Genomic DNA, 17,073 nt, shown 5'->3' with positions numbered 1-17,073 from the left:
CCCTCAGGCCTCACTCACACTTGATGAGGATGCATTGACAAAAATACTTTTGGAGAGAACCAAGCTGTCCCCAAATGATGAACAGCATGGCTCAAAACATTATTATGCATTTTGAAAAATTTATTGTCACAGACACCAATAACACTTCACCAGAACATTTTCTTCTTAGACATACAATAACGATGATGACAAAACAGACTTCAATTACATGAACATGGATATGAGATGACATAGATAGAACATGTACATTCGATGCTTCACACAAACACAGCCACACAAAAAATGTGCCAGAAAAGGACAGATAAACATATGAATATTGCAAGGTAAACAAGAGGCCCGTATAAAACATGAATATATCCCGGCTGCGGCGGCTGCATTTCCGATGGAGGCGGTAATGTTGTAGGCCCGTGTGCTCAGATTTGGGTGCACGTTAAAGAACCTCAAAAGGTCGAAATTTCCGGAGCCCTCCACTACGGCGTCTCTCATAATCATATGGTGGTTTCGGGACGTTAAACCCCACATATCAATCAATTTAAAACATGAATATGCACATTTCGCTTATTTACATGTTGGCATGTCACTTTTGCCATCGCATCGACACATCAGCCTAGCAACATAGAGAAACATCTAGCAATACCAGGCCGTCCAAAAGACAACTTTGAACTCGTCCGTCATAGACTGACACAAAAAGGCAAGACCAGCGCTGAAGAGAGACAGGGAAGTTTATTGCAAACTGATAACAACATTTCAGGTGAGTACAACTGTCTGGTGTAACAAGATCACTTCGGTGGCGTGTACAAACAAGAGAACATAGACAGGATGTAACACACATCACTTCAATATTCTCACAGATCACGAATCACTAAAAAAAAGCACGAAGCTGGAACAGATTCACATATTACGTGTGTTTAGAAAAAGTTGTTAACAATTTAGAGTACTTGCTACTCTACTATGGGAGAGCATTCCCGTAATCGAGCGAAAGTAATCTGGGTAAGAAGCAACGGGAAGAAAGCTCCAGAGGGTTCGAATGTCGGATTAAAATCGATCAAGTATTGCCAAGTTAGTCTCAACGAAGAGTCCGACAGAAGCCATCGCGAACTGTCAGCTTGTTTCGCTTATAGTTCGAGCTGCAGTCCGTAAAGCAGAGAGCAGGTTAATGGATACTTGCAGAGTTTCTGTATGCGCATATTTCTTTAACGTTTTAACAAGGTGTCGTATTGATTTGAGCTTGACTTGACTTGAGTATGAATCTATAGTTCGGGCAGAGCGTGCGGCCTAGGAGTCGAGTTGCCGTCCAGGCTGAAAACCTTCTTCGGGTCGCACGGTTTTTGAGCTTCCAATTTGCGAGGTTGATTCCTTTATTCATTCATCCGTTCATTCAAGGAGACCACATGAAGTGTCAACTGTATAAATATTTTTTTCTAATTTAATAGGTGTACTAAATATGACACGCCCATTTAACGGTACACCGTTGCATTGATCGATGTACTCAGTATAAATGTGTCGAACGTTCGACCTTCCAGCAAGAACACGACGAAGGGGCGCTGCTGAAGTTGCATGCTGTCAACCAGACTCGCAAAACGACCGTGACACTACCGTGCTTGTATGTGTGCGCGTTTTGTATTTTCTTTTCTTTAACCATCCCTTTCCCTCTTACCTTTTCACGCCCATCGCCCTTTCCTCAGTGCAGGGTAGCAAACCGGGTATTTTAATCTGGTTAACCTCCCTGCCTTTCCCTCAACACTATTCTCTCTCTCTCTCTTAAATATGTCACTGTCGTGATACAAATTTTAAACTGCGTTTAGGAAAGGTTCGTTCAAGCAGTAGGGATATCGTACATTAGCAAGAGTTGTTAGTGTAGACTTTGGTGCTAAAAACACGATATGATTACGAGACGCGCCGTATATAGTGACGGGCTCCGGAAATTCCAATCACCTAAATATGTAATCACTTAGTGATATATCACCTATATCGATATGTGGCCTCCGCCGCCAGGATTCGGTCCCGCAAGCTTCGCGTCAGCGACCGAGCAACCATATATATCACACCACTCAAGCAGCATTCATCATGTCTAGAACTAAAGGGAACGTTTAATTGGACTGCTGAGGTATGCTAAGGTAAATATTGTCACCAATCTTGTCTCACTCAAGGAAACCTTCCGCAGAACTGCTCGTCAAGCTAGGACAAAGAAAACGGCTCCAACCCAACCTCTTCGTCCTCTTCCACACGAAAAACCACGCGAATTCATGCGGCATTAAAAAGCGGCTCAATCCCAACCTCTTCGTCCTCTTCCACACGAAAACCACGCGAATTCATGCGGCATTAGTCCCCCCTTTTAAAAAGCATCGACTCGATGCTTCTAAATAAAAGAAGAAGAAAAAAAAAACCCATAATTAGAACACGCGTTGACGCGGAGAATCACAAAGTGAGTGCCAGGGAAAACAAAGAGGGCGCACAAGCACTTGGACCATGCGCGAACACAACAGCACCAGTGGAAGAGTCAAGAAAAAAAAAAAAAAAAAACACCACATGAGATCACTGTCACGTTTGCGAAGTAACTCGCAAGCATAGAGACTATTGTGTGTAGTACGGCTTGAGTCGTACGACATGCACAGTTTCGGGCCGATGTTGTCGACGTGACGACACTGTGCCGTCCGGAAGTACTTCGTATGTAAGATCACTCACACGTCGGATAACCTTGTATGGTCCGAAATAACGGCTCAGAAGCTTTTCAGACAAGCCTGGTCGTCGGACAGGAGTCCACACCCACACTCGTTCACCCGGGTGGTATGCGACGTTTCGACGGCGAAGGTTGTAACGTCGTGCATCTGCGTCTTGTTGGTGACCGATGTTCACGCGAGCCAGTTGACGAGCCTCTTCGGCGTACTGCGTGTATTGCTCGGCTTCTGGAGAAAGAGCATCGCTATTATCGTACGGCAGCATAGCGTCAAGCATCGTTTGTACGATTGTTGGCCTAGTTTGTGCTTGCTTAAGGACATGCTTTGGCCGCAAATAACACACACGCAAAGTAAAAGAACACTCAACGAGAAGCCCAAGCCGCTTAATGACATGCTTTGGTCGCAAATACTACAAACGCAATGTAAAGGAACACTCAACAAGCACAAGCCTCTTGTGCTTGTCGTTGAGTGTTACTTTGTGAGTTTACTTTGTGTGTGTGTTATTTGCGGCCAAAGTATGTCATTATGCTAAGGTAATTACAACTGATAAGAAATAAAAGGGGGGGCAAATTCTGCCCCCACTACTCATTATTTTTTTCTCACTGGCGGCTCTTTTACTAGCCATTCCCACACTGCGCGTATAACTATACAGAGGCTGCAGGCGGCTGACTACGCGCCACACTGCTGCTGTGGCAGTGGTTTCACTCGCTCTTTCTCCGTTATTTACAAGCGCCTCCACACACACACACACACACTTTTCGACCGAACACCCCCCCCCCCCCTCACCTCCTGGAGGCCGAGCTGCTTTCTGTACTGTTCTGGAAAAGGAAAAAAGGTGTCGCGTCGAATATCGTTCGTCCACGCCATCACAGGGGCATAAAATATAATTAGGCGGCGGTATCAAAAGGATTTCACCAGTCAAAATACGAAATAAGCATGTTTTTGCAGCTATCAGATTTCGGCGCCGTACACGACAAAGCCCCCGCCGGCGAGATTATAAAAACAATGCGCCCCTCCGAGGTGCGCCGTTCATGTGCGTATTTGTATAGGCGTGCGTAAGACCTTCACGGGTAGGGGGGTGGGGGGTCATCGCAGCACACCTTTCCTATTATGTCAATGTATAGAGATGACTTTATCCCTCCACACCCCACCCCGCCCAGATGACTTTGGGGTCGGCGGCACCGTACACCTGCCCCTTCCTTCCGCGCGCACGCTCGAACGCAGCAGCCTAGAGTTTAAGTTCACATGTTTCTTATTATGTTCCCTTCATTCTATCTCTATATTTTCATCCCTCAATCCCCTTTCCCCGGTGTAGGCTAACAAACCAGACGGTCGCCTGGTTGGCCTTCCTGCCTTTCCTTCATGAACCTCATTATGTGTATTAATACGCGCAATGACTGCTATATGTTCCGTATCGGCATGTTCTAATAACCGATGCTGTCTCGATCGCGAAATTCTCGGCAATAAGCCGCCTCTGAAACGGCAATGTGATCTGCACAGAACACGCGGTTGGCGTGTTTTAGAACAGGGCGTAAATGTATATTTAATTCACGAATATTCATCTTTCTTTATTACGTCTCGTGGTTCTTGAACTATTGGCGTTGGCTGTACATCAGGGTAACTTTCTTCGCCTGACATTGTTCCCGCTACAAGTTTCCGATCTTCAAAATTGTTATCTTTATTCTTCACTTAAGAAACTACGTGATGTTGGGCGTAAAGCAAGGCGCCCGACAGAGGACTCAACGTCTTTTACTTACAGCAAAATGAAGTAGAACTCACTAAAACTTAGAAGTACATATTGCTGTTTACTCACTCGGATTCAGACTTATCACGGCACGCATATCATGATCATCATATTTCGACGTGTCATTTACTTTTTTCGTCCATTCCCGTCACGTAACACCAATTAAATTTGGTATATGTGAAGCTAGCGAAACGACCGCGAGCGCACCATGAGCGTAGGGTGCAGTCATGACTTACATGACATGCACGTCATGATTTCCACGCTAGGGCCTTTCATTTAGGTTTGTCATGTGACCAGGTTATAACATACAAGTTTTGCAATGTCATGTGAACAGAACCACCGCAAGTGCAGCATGATCATGACATGTAAATCATGACATTACTGACATGCATGTCACGATTTTCGTCTTATGACTGGTCACTTATGTTCTTCATACAGTCGTGTTATACCATATTAATTTCGGTATAGATTATATTATCGAAACGGCCAGGAGAGCTAAATGTCGTAGTCAGCGAGATGGACAGATAGACAGACAGACAGATACGATCAAAATCGCCGAAGTTCGCTAAGAAATGCTTCGCATTCAAAACCAACAACATCAAATCTCCCCTTAGGTAAGTGATGTGAATTTAAGGAGAGCTGCTTTGCTTAACGCGAGGACGCATGAATTCGCATCTTATTTAACTCTACCGTAGTTTGAGAGTATGCAGCGTCAGATGATTCGCGAAATGACGGATTTCTTAATGGACACCCCCCGCGTCCAAGAGACTCGTCCAAGCACTAGAGACACCTGCGTCATAATGGAGCCAGACGCATACGTATAGACCACGGTGATTCCGTGTCGAACGTAGTCGCCAAATGTGGCCTCGAACCACCGTTTTAATCTTCGTGCAAAGGTACTGCCGTGGCTACCTCATCAGCAAACACCGAAAGCTTTCCTGGAAAGTGCGCTCAGTAAGAGCAACTGTTGAAAGAAAGAAAGAAAGAAAGAAAGAAGGAAAGAAAGAAAGAAAGAAAGAAAGAAAGAAAGAAAGAAAGAAAGAAAGAAAGAAAGAAAGAAAGAAAGAAAGCCTGCCGAGTGCGTTCCCCGTGTTAATAGACTATATGCGGGCCGCGCACGTGGGGTGTCCTTGAAGGAAATACGAAAAAGAAAAGCAAATGGCCACGCCGTCAATTACGTGAGACGACACTTTCCCACCAAGCCTCCTTTCTTTGCGTGGCTGAACGGGGACAGCGCAACAGACACCGCAAAGACCACGTAACGCGTGCCTCGCGGAGAGGATGCGGGCTTGGCATGTGGCCCACAAATGTCCTCGCGTGAATCGTCTCGAAGAAGCCCAGTAGTAGTAGTAGTAGTAGTAGTAGTAGTAGTAGTAGTAGTAGTAGTAGTAGTAGTAGTAGTAGTAGTAGTAGTAGTAGATATTTATTTAAAAAAACAGAGATTGCTAAAGAGACAAGCCTCTAGTGGGTCAGCCTCCCTGCAGTAATAGGTGGAGTCCCTAGTCCGGGACCCCATTGGTCGTGGCCGCTGTCCTCGCACGCTGGACCATGGCTCGTTGAGCCACAAGGTCCTGGCAACCGAGCAGGGCCGCCTCCCAATCCTCTCTTGTTGGATTTGGGTTCGGGATTATAGAAGAATTGAGCATGGTATGCCCATACCATGTGGTAGGTGTCATCCACCTCCGCACAGTACTGGCAGAGGCCGGAAAAGGAAGAGTCAAAGTGTTTAAGCACTGCCGGGCACAGTAAAATATTCATAAATAGCCAGAGAAGAATTCTCTCCTCCACCTTCCTAAGTCCTTTGCACGGCGGAGGTAAACGGCGGTGGGAGTCCCGGTAATGGGTAATTATCTCTGTATAGGAATTGCTAGTACGTGCGAGTCCTAAGGGGACACCAAAGTGACGCGATGAATAGGCTCAGATTGATAAATTATACCTTGAAAACTCTAATGTTTATTTCATCACCATCATAGTCGTTGGTTTCACCATCATCAGCGAGAGGTATAGACCGGCGAGACTAGTGGACCTCGCTTAGACTCATTCATGAAATATATTTCGCGCTTGGTACTCACTAGGACCCACACTCACCAAAGTTTTTTTTTTCTGAGCTGGACTCACTAGGACTCGCACTCACGAAAATTTTCTTGTCGGGCCCACTCAGACTCACGGCTTGACCTGAGTCTGAGAGGTCATCATCATAATCATTTATTTTACCCTTAAGGGCCTCTCTCGGGGCATTACATAAGGGGGGGGGAAACAATCCAAGTACAAATTTCAATGAAAATTCAGTTCATGGTTACAGTTTTTGAATTACTAAAACATACAGGTAGCAACAAAAAAACAAAAAGAAAACAGAGCATGTCAAACGAAATATTCAACAGTCAATTCGCGGTCCAAAATATACAGGCGGCAGAGAACAAACAACAAAGGAAAGACAAACAGCGATTAAGAGTCAATGGTAGCTAGTAATAAATCTCTAAATTTAAAAGCAACTTTTTCGCTGACAATAGCATCCGTCAAACCGTTCCACTCATCGATAGCCGTATGAAGAAATGATTTATTAAAAGCGTTAGTAGAACCAAACAGACGTCGGATACTCAGGGAATTAAATAGGCGACGAGATGTTTGGACAGGCGGAAGTAAAAGTGAGCCATGTAGGTGAGGAAAGCTGTAGTAAAGTTTGTGAAAGAGACAGAGACATGAAATTTTGCGTCGAGCTGACAAAACAGGGAGACCGAGGGATGATTTGATTTGACTGATGCTTGCTCGTTTGTCGTAATTTGCGGAGATGAATCTGGCGGCACAATTTTGGACGGATTCAAGAATGTTAATTAAGGTATATCTGATGAGGGCTCCAAATTGCAGATGCGTATTCCATTTGAGTACGAACAAAAGTTTCAAAGGCCAATTTGCGAAGGCTTGCAGGTGATAATGACAATGATCTCCTAAGATAGCCAAGACTTTTTGATGCATCGGCAGCTAGTTTGGTAATATGCACGGTCCAGGTTAGTCTGTTTGTAATTACAACGCCCAGGTATCGGTAAGAATCCACTTGGGATAAGACAGTTGAGTTTAATGAGTACGGGTGGATGACGTTAGTGTGTTTTCGTGAAACAGGCATGAACTTACATTTGGAAGTATTCGGCCTCATCATCCACTGGGCGCACCAGTTATCAATGATGTGTAAATCTTGCTGTAGTATTAGCTGATCTTCGGGAGTTGATATACGACGGTAGATGACGCAATCGTCAGCAAAAAGCCGAACCATTGATGAAATGCCGGAAGGAAGGTCATTTACGTAGATTAAAAAGAGGAGCTGGACGAGAACCGAGCCCTGAGGGATGCCAGAGATTACTGGAGTAGTATCAGAATGGGCACCACCGATAACAGTGAATTGCGACCGGTGGGTTAGGAAGCACTTAATCTATGATAAGGTCAGGGGATCGAGGGAAAGTGAAGAAAGTTTGTTGATTAGTCATTGTTGATTAGTCATTGTTGATTAGTCTGACCATATAACTGATGTGTCAATATACACGATCACATGAAGCGACACTCTTCGTGTTCTTTACCTTGCTTTCTTCAATGCCCGGTCCCCCTTCTCTCTCAGACGCAGGGCTGCCATCGGGTGGACTTCAAAAGGCGCCAGAATTCAAGCCAAAAGTAGCCACGTAATTTAATATTATCGCCGAATTCGTAGCCAAAAGAAGAGGAGCGGTATTACGAACAGAGTCTTTAATATTCATGAATAGATAAAACCATGTTGAAACATGTGCAAAACAAGAAGTTTGAAGGTAGTCAGAAAATTGCCATGGCACCAACCAGAGTATTTCGTTGCCAGACCGGGTCGAAAAGTGGCCGATTTAGCGCAAAGTAGCCATCAACGGCAACCCTGTTAAGAAGGGTAGCGAACCGGACACGAGTCCAGCTGACCTCAATGCTTTCCGTTTCTACGTTTCGCTTTTGTGTTCTCTCTATCCTTTCCTTTTCATTCCCCCTCCCCCCAAAAGCGTAAAGATAGCCAACCGAGCGAAAGCTTGGTCCCTGACTCTCCTCTCAATTTCTCTCTCTCTCTATCTCTTGTCCGCCTCCCTCACTCTGTTATTTCCAGGGAATTAGTTATTTCTCGCCTATACCCACTCTCTGTCCTCTTCATTGGCAGCTCAGCCAGCATTTTCTCCGCAGGAAAGAGTCTCACGCCAGCAATTAGGTCGAAGACAAGTGACACGCCGCCAGGAATTGAGACCAATTCACGGTTGTCTCAGCTATCCTCGGGGCTGATACGCGGCGATCCATTTCCTTTTCTTGATCGTTCCTTTCGTGAAGCACACGCGTCTCCATTTCACCACCCTTCTTCCACGGGCGGCTGCTTGCAACGAGCGCAATCGACAAGCAGATCAGTAGCCTCCCCCTGTCTTTATATCCCCCCCCATTCTCCCCCGAGGCTGCACCAATTTGCGCTGAGCAATTAGGCAGCACCCGAGGTGACAACGTTGAGGAGATCGACTAGCGCTTCGCGAGTGTTGTGCCTCAGGGAGAGGCTTTGAATCGAGTGTAAGAGAGGGGATGATACCTCTTTCTCTTTCGAGGAAACTGCGCATATTACCCGCACGTATCTTCTGAACAAAAAGAAAAAAAAGAAATCTTCAGCCTTGCGCAGAACACGCAGCACAGTCACAACGAAAGCTGCAGAAGCGTCCTTCCCAGAGACCATTGTAGACTTTCTATAGGGGCAGCTAATAAACGTACATATGTAAGGTACTCACTACGCCATAAATGACCGTAACTTTCATGAAGTACACTTTTAGCTAGGTTCTGCTCAAACGCTGGCTATATCTAGGAAACCAGACGAAAAGTTTTTTTTTTGTTTCCTGGCTACGTCTAGCACTTTAAGAGGGGCCTTTAGCATTTTAAGCGGGAAGAGTGTATAGGGAAGCACCAACTGTACCATTAGTCGGCATTCTGCGAATAAGTGAGGGGCCTGCAGTCATCATCATCACCATCATTGTCATCATCATCATCATCATCATCATGATCAGCCTGACTACGTCCACTGCAGGACAAAGGCCTCTCCCATGTTCCGCCAGTTAACCCCGTCGTGTGTTTGCTGCTGCCAATTTATACCCGCAAACTTCTTAATCCCATCTGCCCACCTAACCTTCTGTCTCCCCCTAACCAGCTTGCCTTCTCTGGGAATCCCGTTAGTTACGCTTAATGACCAGCGGTTATCCTGTCTACGCGCTACATGCCCGGCCCACGTCCATTTCCTCTTCTATATAGGTTTCAACTATGATATCCTTAACCCCCGTTTGTTCCCTAATCCACTCTCCTCTCTTGTTATCTCTTAAGGTTACACCTACTATTTTTCTTTCCATTGCTCACTGCGTCGTCCTACATAATGTGAGACATTATGTGGACCTTGTTCATGCTTTCTGTGGTGATGACGATGAAGAATTATGGTTGAGCCTTTTTATAATGAGTTTAAAGCGTTCAACGACCCGCTAGTTAAGAAGTTCGCCTTGTATGACGCCAGGTTGTTACCTCCCTCTTATACGACGCTGTATTACATGTTAACACGGTTCCTTGACGGCACCTGTATACAGGTGTTTTTGCGAAGGAGTTTAGAGCAATAGCGATGCTCTGCCGTATAATTAACTCGACTGCCACGAAAAGGGCCCTTCTTCGAATACGATCTCTCTCTAGAATTCTTTTTTCTTGATTGATATGTGGGGTTTAACGTCCCAAAACCACTATATGATTATGAGAGACGCCGTAGTGGAGGGCTCCGGAAATTTAGACCACCTGGGGTTCTTTAACGTGCACCCAAATCTGAGCACACGGGCCTACAACATTTCCGCCTCCATCGGAAATGCAGTCGCCGCCGCCGGGATTCGAACCCGCGCCCTGCGGGTCAGCAGCCGAGTACCTTAGCCACTAGACCACCGCGGCGGGGCTTTTTCTTCTAATTATTACATGCTTGCACTGGTGGGGCAAGGCTGCAACCATTAGTGGAGCTAGTGTTCGACCTAGCTAAGTGCTGCTGGTAATGCCAAGATTTTGCTAGAGATGCTAAGGCTTTGCTTGTAGAACTAAGTATGGCTAGACTCAATGGCTAGTTATGTCACGTGACTACCTGTTACGCGATGTGATTTCAGTCGCGTAACGAGAGTAAATGCTACGTGATATTTAGTCACGCGAAGAGACGTTGCGTCATGTGACGGGATTTTTTCGTCGCGCAAGTAGCTACGTGACGTCACATCATTCTGTCCACGTGATTAGTTACGTGATGCTATACGCGATTTTCAGTCAAGTAACAGACTCTCCCATCACAGTTAGATGATGATATCTTTTCGTGGCACTTTATCCGGTGCGACGAAACGCCTATTTAATGAGCTCCGCTCTTAAAATCTTGAAAATACTTAGCGCTAGCAACAAACAATGAAATTAACAGACAAACCAAAGAAAGCATTATATTTGTTGCGTTTAATTGTATAGCGTAATCATTATGACCTAAAATCAAAAAAATAAGTGCGCGAAAAAGCACCTCTTTGAGTCGGCGGAATCCGAACCCGCAACCTTCGCGTTCCATGGTCTCGAGTGGGGCTGGCTAATGCTCCTATATAGGGTCAAAACGCACGTAAATACGCCAATAATCTGAGGACCGGCCGACAAACTGTCTTTCAGTTTAGAGAAATTACAGAAGTGTCGTGGTAATATGGAGAGAAAGAGAGAGAGAGAGAATGAATGTAGGAAAGGTAGGGAGGTTAACTAGACTATGCGTCCAGTTTGCTACCCTACACATGTCCAAGGGAGAGTGGAGTAAAAGAGAGAGAGAAGGATAGACACATGTCACATCACACACACAATGCCGAGTTTTACAAGCGGTCCCTCAATGAAGTTGTTGACAAGTATCTCAGGAGGGCTCGTGTGGCTTTCTGTGCTGATGTGCTGCGCGACCAGGCTCCTAAGATCTTTGCTTCATTAAATGGCCGGTCATCGAGTCTATTCAAGGCACACTGGAGAGTCCGGCGATCTTCGTCAAATTGAGAACAGTGGCACAAGAGATGTTCAATAGTCTCTATACAGTTGCAGCTTTCACACATGGATGATTCCGCCATGCCATATGGAAGATTCCGAAGACTACAGCGTGCTACTAACGTATACGCCTCGCTGGGTACCCAGACCGAGGCTCCACAAATTTCTTCATTAAGAAGCTTTGCCTAGGTCGTCGAATTCTCTCGACGGCCGCAATCGATGAAAGAGCCTTATTGCCTTCGAAAACCGCGACCAAGATACACGACAGCGACGGCTGCAGCAAAAAAAAAAAGAAGGAAACGAAAAGAAGCCACGGCACAGCGAGATAACATGTTTCCCTGAAAGATAAGAGACGACACCGCCTACAAAACGCATGCACTCAAAACTGAGCACTCGACACGCCGGGGACAGTCGAGGAGAGCTTGAAAGGAGCGAGTGAAACCAGCTTTGTATTATAGTATATCGATCTCCAAACGTACAGACGAACTTAATTGAGATTCCGTCTCGAAGCGAACTGGACAACACGCACTGCTCGCGTATAGCTGTCAGCCCGAGTTGGTATTTACAGGTAAACGAAAAGAGACACATTATCACCTCCTAACTCCCAGCTGGGAACTCATTATAGTTTGTCGTGCAAAGTGGACGACAGTGCTTTGATAGAAGCCGTGGACAGAAAGAAAGAAAGAAAGAAAGAAAGAAAGAAAGAAAGAAAATTGGAATAACCGAAGCGCTTAACATTCGTCCCCATGTCATTTCCCGCCTACCGAACCATTGGCCATCTATCTATAGATCTCGCAAATATCGTACAGCTCGCTAGTTTCCTATCTCCCTTCCATCTGTGTCTCTGCTCTCCCTCTTATCTCTGTTATCAAAGCGAACAAGCATCCGTGCCGACTGTGGGCGAAAAACTGCGTTGACACGGTTTTGCCTTTTCGTCACGAAGCCTCTCGTTCTCTCTTCAACGGGTGCTTGCATTTAGAGCGTCAAAGAAAAAGAATAAAGAAATATAGCCAATTGGCAAAGTATCTCTGCACAAGCTTGACCGCACCGCCACGTGTGTGTAGGCCTACATTACACGAACAGAAAACAAAAATGGCGCACTTGCACATATGCGTGTCTGGTCACCGGCCGCCTCGGCTTATTGGAACCACGAATTCCTTTCACGGGAGGATCAGAGCGGCGGCCGCCTTTTGATGGGTACACCACGCGAAAAAGGTAAAAAAATAAATTCGCGCGGCGTGGCCATAACCATGAATACCAGAGTGCAGCATCTCTCGGGGCGATCTTTGCCGAAACGTGGGGACGAACAATTGGCACTGCTGTAGCGCGCTCCGTTCTCGTCCGTCTTTTTTTCCTGCTGCCCATGCTAAGCCAGGATTCGTGCGAGTCCTAAGTGAAGTACGATGGGCCGTATCGGGGTCGACAGCTGCGTCGCGTATCGGCTACCGAACGAACGAAACCCGCATTGCCGTCCGTGAAATGCGTATATAGCCTCGTGACTCGGTATTGTTCTGGAAGTTATAAGCGTGGAACCGTCTTTCAACGCTCGCGTTCGGAGATTCTCGAGACCGCTTGCAGGAGGCTGCGGTTGTGAGAGAACGAGAGCGCAAAGTCGCCTTGCAGATGAGTCGCGCTGAGGAAGCTGTATACATAACGCACAAAGCGCATAAGCACATCATGGACAGCAGGTAGACTACAGCATGGAATTAATATAATCCATAGCAAACACGTAGATTATAACCAACGCTAAGGAAAGCTTTCGTAACATGAATTGCAGTTAATTGCCATTATAGATGAAACGCGATTTGCTTCTGCTGGCATTCTACTGTATTCGGAGAGCACCTTCACACATTCTAAGTCAATTAGGCCGCCATTTAACGCAAGGAACACATATTCGTGCAGTAGCTACGCTGCTCGGCCGCCAATCCGATGCCGGCCATGGCAGTCGAATTAAGGCGGAGGCGAAAAGGTGGAAGCCTGTGCACTGTGCGATATCAGCACTCATTAAAGAACACCAAATGATAAAAATCTCTGGAGCTTTTCACTACGACGACCCTCGTAATCATATCGAAGTTTTTCGGACGTAAAATCCCAAATATTAAAATTATGTGTTCTTGTGCTGGATATTCCATCTGATGAATCGTCATCTACACCCTTCCCAGGCACAAAAGCACCCTTAGAGCCTATTTTAGGGTGCTATCGAGGCAAGCACCCAAACAAAGGGGTGCTTTTCTTTCAATCGACCATTTATGGGTGGTAAAGGGTTTTTCTTTTTCTTTCAATCGACCATTTATGGGTGGTAAAGGGTGTTGCAAAAAGTGCTTTCTCGTAAAAGCACCCTTTACACCCTTTTGGGTGTAAATTTTTTTACTGTGAAGGTGCATCCATCCAGAGTGAAAAGGATGGTTGACACGTGGATTTGCCTAAGCTTCATTGTTTCATTCGGCTCCGTGTGGATTACAGCCGCTTTGGCGCTCAACGAAGCTCAGCAGTCCCACTTCATGTTGATCTTATTAGACCAACCAATCCAAGTCAGCTCACGAGGTTCTTGACGAACCATTATTCTACGCGGAGCAAAAGCCAAAACACAACAATAAACAAAGCCGCAGATGTGCTAGATACCGCAAGCACGAATACTATAGGGCAAAGCTATTTAGTACCCATCATTCCCATGGTGGTTTAACGGTCACAGCGCCGCAGTTCCCGTTAGTAAACATTGTAGGAAAGTGTATGTGCTACAGTACACGCGCGTTCTGCAGTGTTCGAACGTGAGCAGCTTAAACGCAACCTCAGACAAGGTAGCCAAACAAAACTCACACCTGTGCTACCGTGCAGTACAACTAGCGCAAAGCCAGCACACGCAGTCAGGCAGCATTAGTTTGTAAGATGTGCGATACGTACTGTAGCCAACTTCGGAGAGAGATAGAGACAAGCGAAGAAAGCGAAACGGGCAATGTCACGTAGACGCGCATGTAAATAGGAACAATCCACAACGAAGATTGCGCACCGGGCCGGTCATGTATTCTCACTAAGTGCGCCGATATAGCTTCGCGGCTCCAGTGCGAGAAAGTCGCATAATGACAAGTGCGTAGTGCCCTATACTGCGCGTGCATGCAACCGCGCGTCTATATATTCCGCACTGAACATCGAGTCGTCACGACGGACGGAAAGGAAACCGTCGAACCCTTGCGCACTGCCTCGCTAAAATATGCGTGCAGTGCTGTGGAAGCTACCTCATGCGTTGGATTTCGCGGTTAGGTCACATCATCTCCGTTCAAGCATGACTCATCAATCGAAGTGATGAATCGATTATTTTAGCAATGTCTCTAAGCTTTCAGTGATCTTTGTCGAGTGTCGTTTAGGGATAGACGAGACTTGTGGTGTCAAGGTTGAACAGGATAGCCGGGTTATTCTTGAGACGGCGACCATGCAGAGCTCCACGACACTGCACTCTATTAAGTGCCACGGGGCGTCATTTTTTCTCGCGCTGTGGCAGGCACGTGTAAACGCTTACGCATTACGCGTGCATACGTGCGCGACGCGGAAATCGCCAGCGATACGCCTTTCTGGGTGTGTGAACCGTCTGCGTGCCGTACAGAGATGATCATCTGCAGTCAGCAGCTGCAGAGACACGCGTTTTTGTGTGCGTCGCGTCTTTGTGTTTTGCATTGCAAGTTTGCGTGCGTATGCGGATTCTGTATAAAGCAGTGCGTATAGAAGAACACACCGCTATAGAGTCTTGATGCTTCAGATACCTTACACGACTGTCCCCCCCCCCCCCCTTTCTTTTTTAACTGACTCACATCATAAGGGCTTTGTTCAGAGGACTACATACGCGCAGGAAAGTCAAAAGTAAATAAAACACAAATAAAACAGTTTCAGTGTTGCCCAGTTTCCGCGTGGCAGACCAGCCGAGCGTGAAAGATGAAACCGCGCCGAGATGTGTGTCCAAAGCAGATTCATCATAACGTGCCGTTTCGTCTCGCTCCAGAAGTATAGAAACGCAACCACTTCGCCTCTCCGGTCGTTCTTGCTCGCGTTTGTTTGCTAGTATTTACTTCTGCGAACTTCCTCTTGAATACTTACTTATCAAACCGCTCCGCGACGCTTAGTTGCATTACCTCGCGAGAGAGAAGTCCAACGAAAGGGGGAGAGGGGTAATTGTTGTTTCATATTGTCTCTGTTCCTCACACGATTTGCACGGTGTTGTTTTAATGGCCCGCGGAGGCCGTCTCCGCTTGCGAACCACAACGTGGGCGGCAGGTCTCCGATCCCATTCCCACGGTAAGCTAAATAAGTCGACAAACAAACGACAAACATATGTAGAAACGATCCCAACGACAAATCGCTTAATAATAAAATTCAAGCGACAACTACCTGAAGTCTATCCAAGTGAGCACGTCTTGCAATGTTCAATAAACAATTGTATCGGGCCAGTTGGTATGAATCCATCTTGGTCGGAAGCGCAGTCACTATTACACACAACACACAGTGTGTGTGTGTTCTGTGTAATACTTCATAATGAAAAAATTGGAAGCGCAAACCAACAGGGCACAAGAGAAGAGACAAAAAAGCTCTTCTCTTGTGTCCCGTTGGTTTGCGCTTCCAATTTTTTTCATTAGGAATTTGTACCAATTAGCCCGCCTGTCAAGTCAACCCTTCTGTGTAATAGTGGCTGCGCTTCCGACCAAGATATATTTGCAATGTTCACCGGCTACATTTTGTAGCCTGCGATATAAACCACAAAGCGATTACTTAATCAGTCAAATGTTCGTAATTAGCAAACTACGCGCTCTGGTTTATTGCGTCGCGACCACAACATTCCAGAATTCAAGCTCGAGGATTGAAACCAGGTGCAACGGTATGCCAGTCACATGCAAGTAAATATTACAGCACCATTTTGTCACTGTTACCAATTTTCTTCTTCGGTATAGATGTGTACTAATGTAGTAACCAATCTGTATCCTTTCGGTCCTACCCCTGTAAGAGCCTGTTAAGGCTTACAGTATGAATAATAATAATAATAATAATAATAATAATAATAATAATAATAATAATAATAATAATAATAATAATAATAATAATAATAATAATAATTTTTTGAACGTTCATACGTGTGTTTGTAATGCTCCGTGTGTGTATGGACATACAGAGCGTACGCAATCTTTCTTGTGGAGTGGGGGCGAGGATTTCCTGCGGTAGGAACTCGGCCCCGTTTTTGGCCCCTAAACCGTTGTTTCGCTGGCGACAGCTTCCGACTTCAGTGCTCGGGTTGCCCATACACGTCGTTTCAGCATCTACGACGCTGCAAGACGCATTTCCGTGACGTACGTACGCGGAATGCGCCTCCCCTGTTTCCTTCTTCCCCTCTGTCGACGTGTCACGCATGATTGCATGCTCGTTCGAGCAGATGCATGTCTTGTCGACTAAACGGTTCCGTTGTATACAGCGCGTCGCGAGCTTTGAGCGACAGCGCCGACAGCCCATGGCTGCATGTGACACTAAAAATGCACGGAAATAAGCACAAACAGCAAAAAATCAGTCATCCTAGAGGAAGGTCGGGCGCGACAGGAAGGCTGGTGGTGGCAACTACAAAATGGCCCCGCCACGGTGGTCTAG

General features: G+C 46.1%; 1 long non-coding RNA gene across 1 annotated transcript in view; it reads right to left on the bottom strand.

The window, feature by feature from the left end:
• Positions 1 to 704: 704 nt before the first annotated feature.
• The window catches only part of LOC142774169 (uncharacterized), a 32,386-nt gene continuing 16,017 nt past the window's right edge, over positions 705 to 17,073 (bottom strand). The window contains exon 2 of the long non-coding RNA XR_012886346.1: positions 705 to 2,906. This is a non-coding gene — a long non-coding RNA (uncharacterized LOC142774169). The remainder of the gene's footprint in view (positions 2,907 to 17,073) is intronic.

This window comes from Rhipicephalus microplus, chromosome 10 (assembly GCF_043290135.1).
Source record: "Rhipicephalus microplus isolate Deutch F79 chromosome 10, USDA_Rmic, whole genome shotgun sequence".
Taxonomy (NCBI): Eukaryota; Metazoa; Arthropoda; class Arachnida; order Ixodida; family Ixodidae; genus Rhipicephalus; species Rhipicephalus microplus.
Note: the sequence above shows the minus strand (reverse complement) of the source record. Positions and strands in the feature narration are given on the sequence as shown.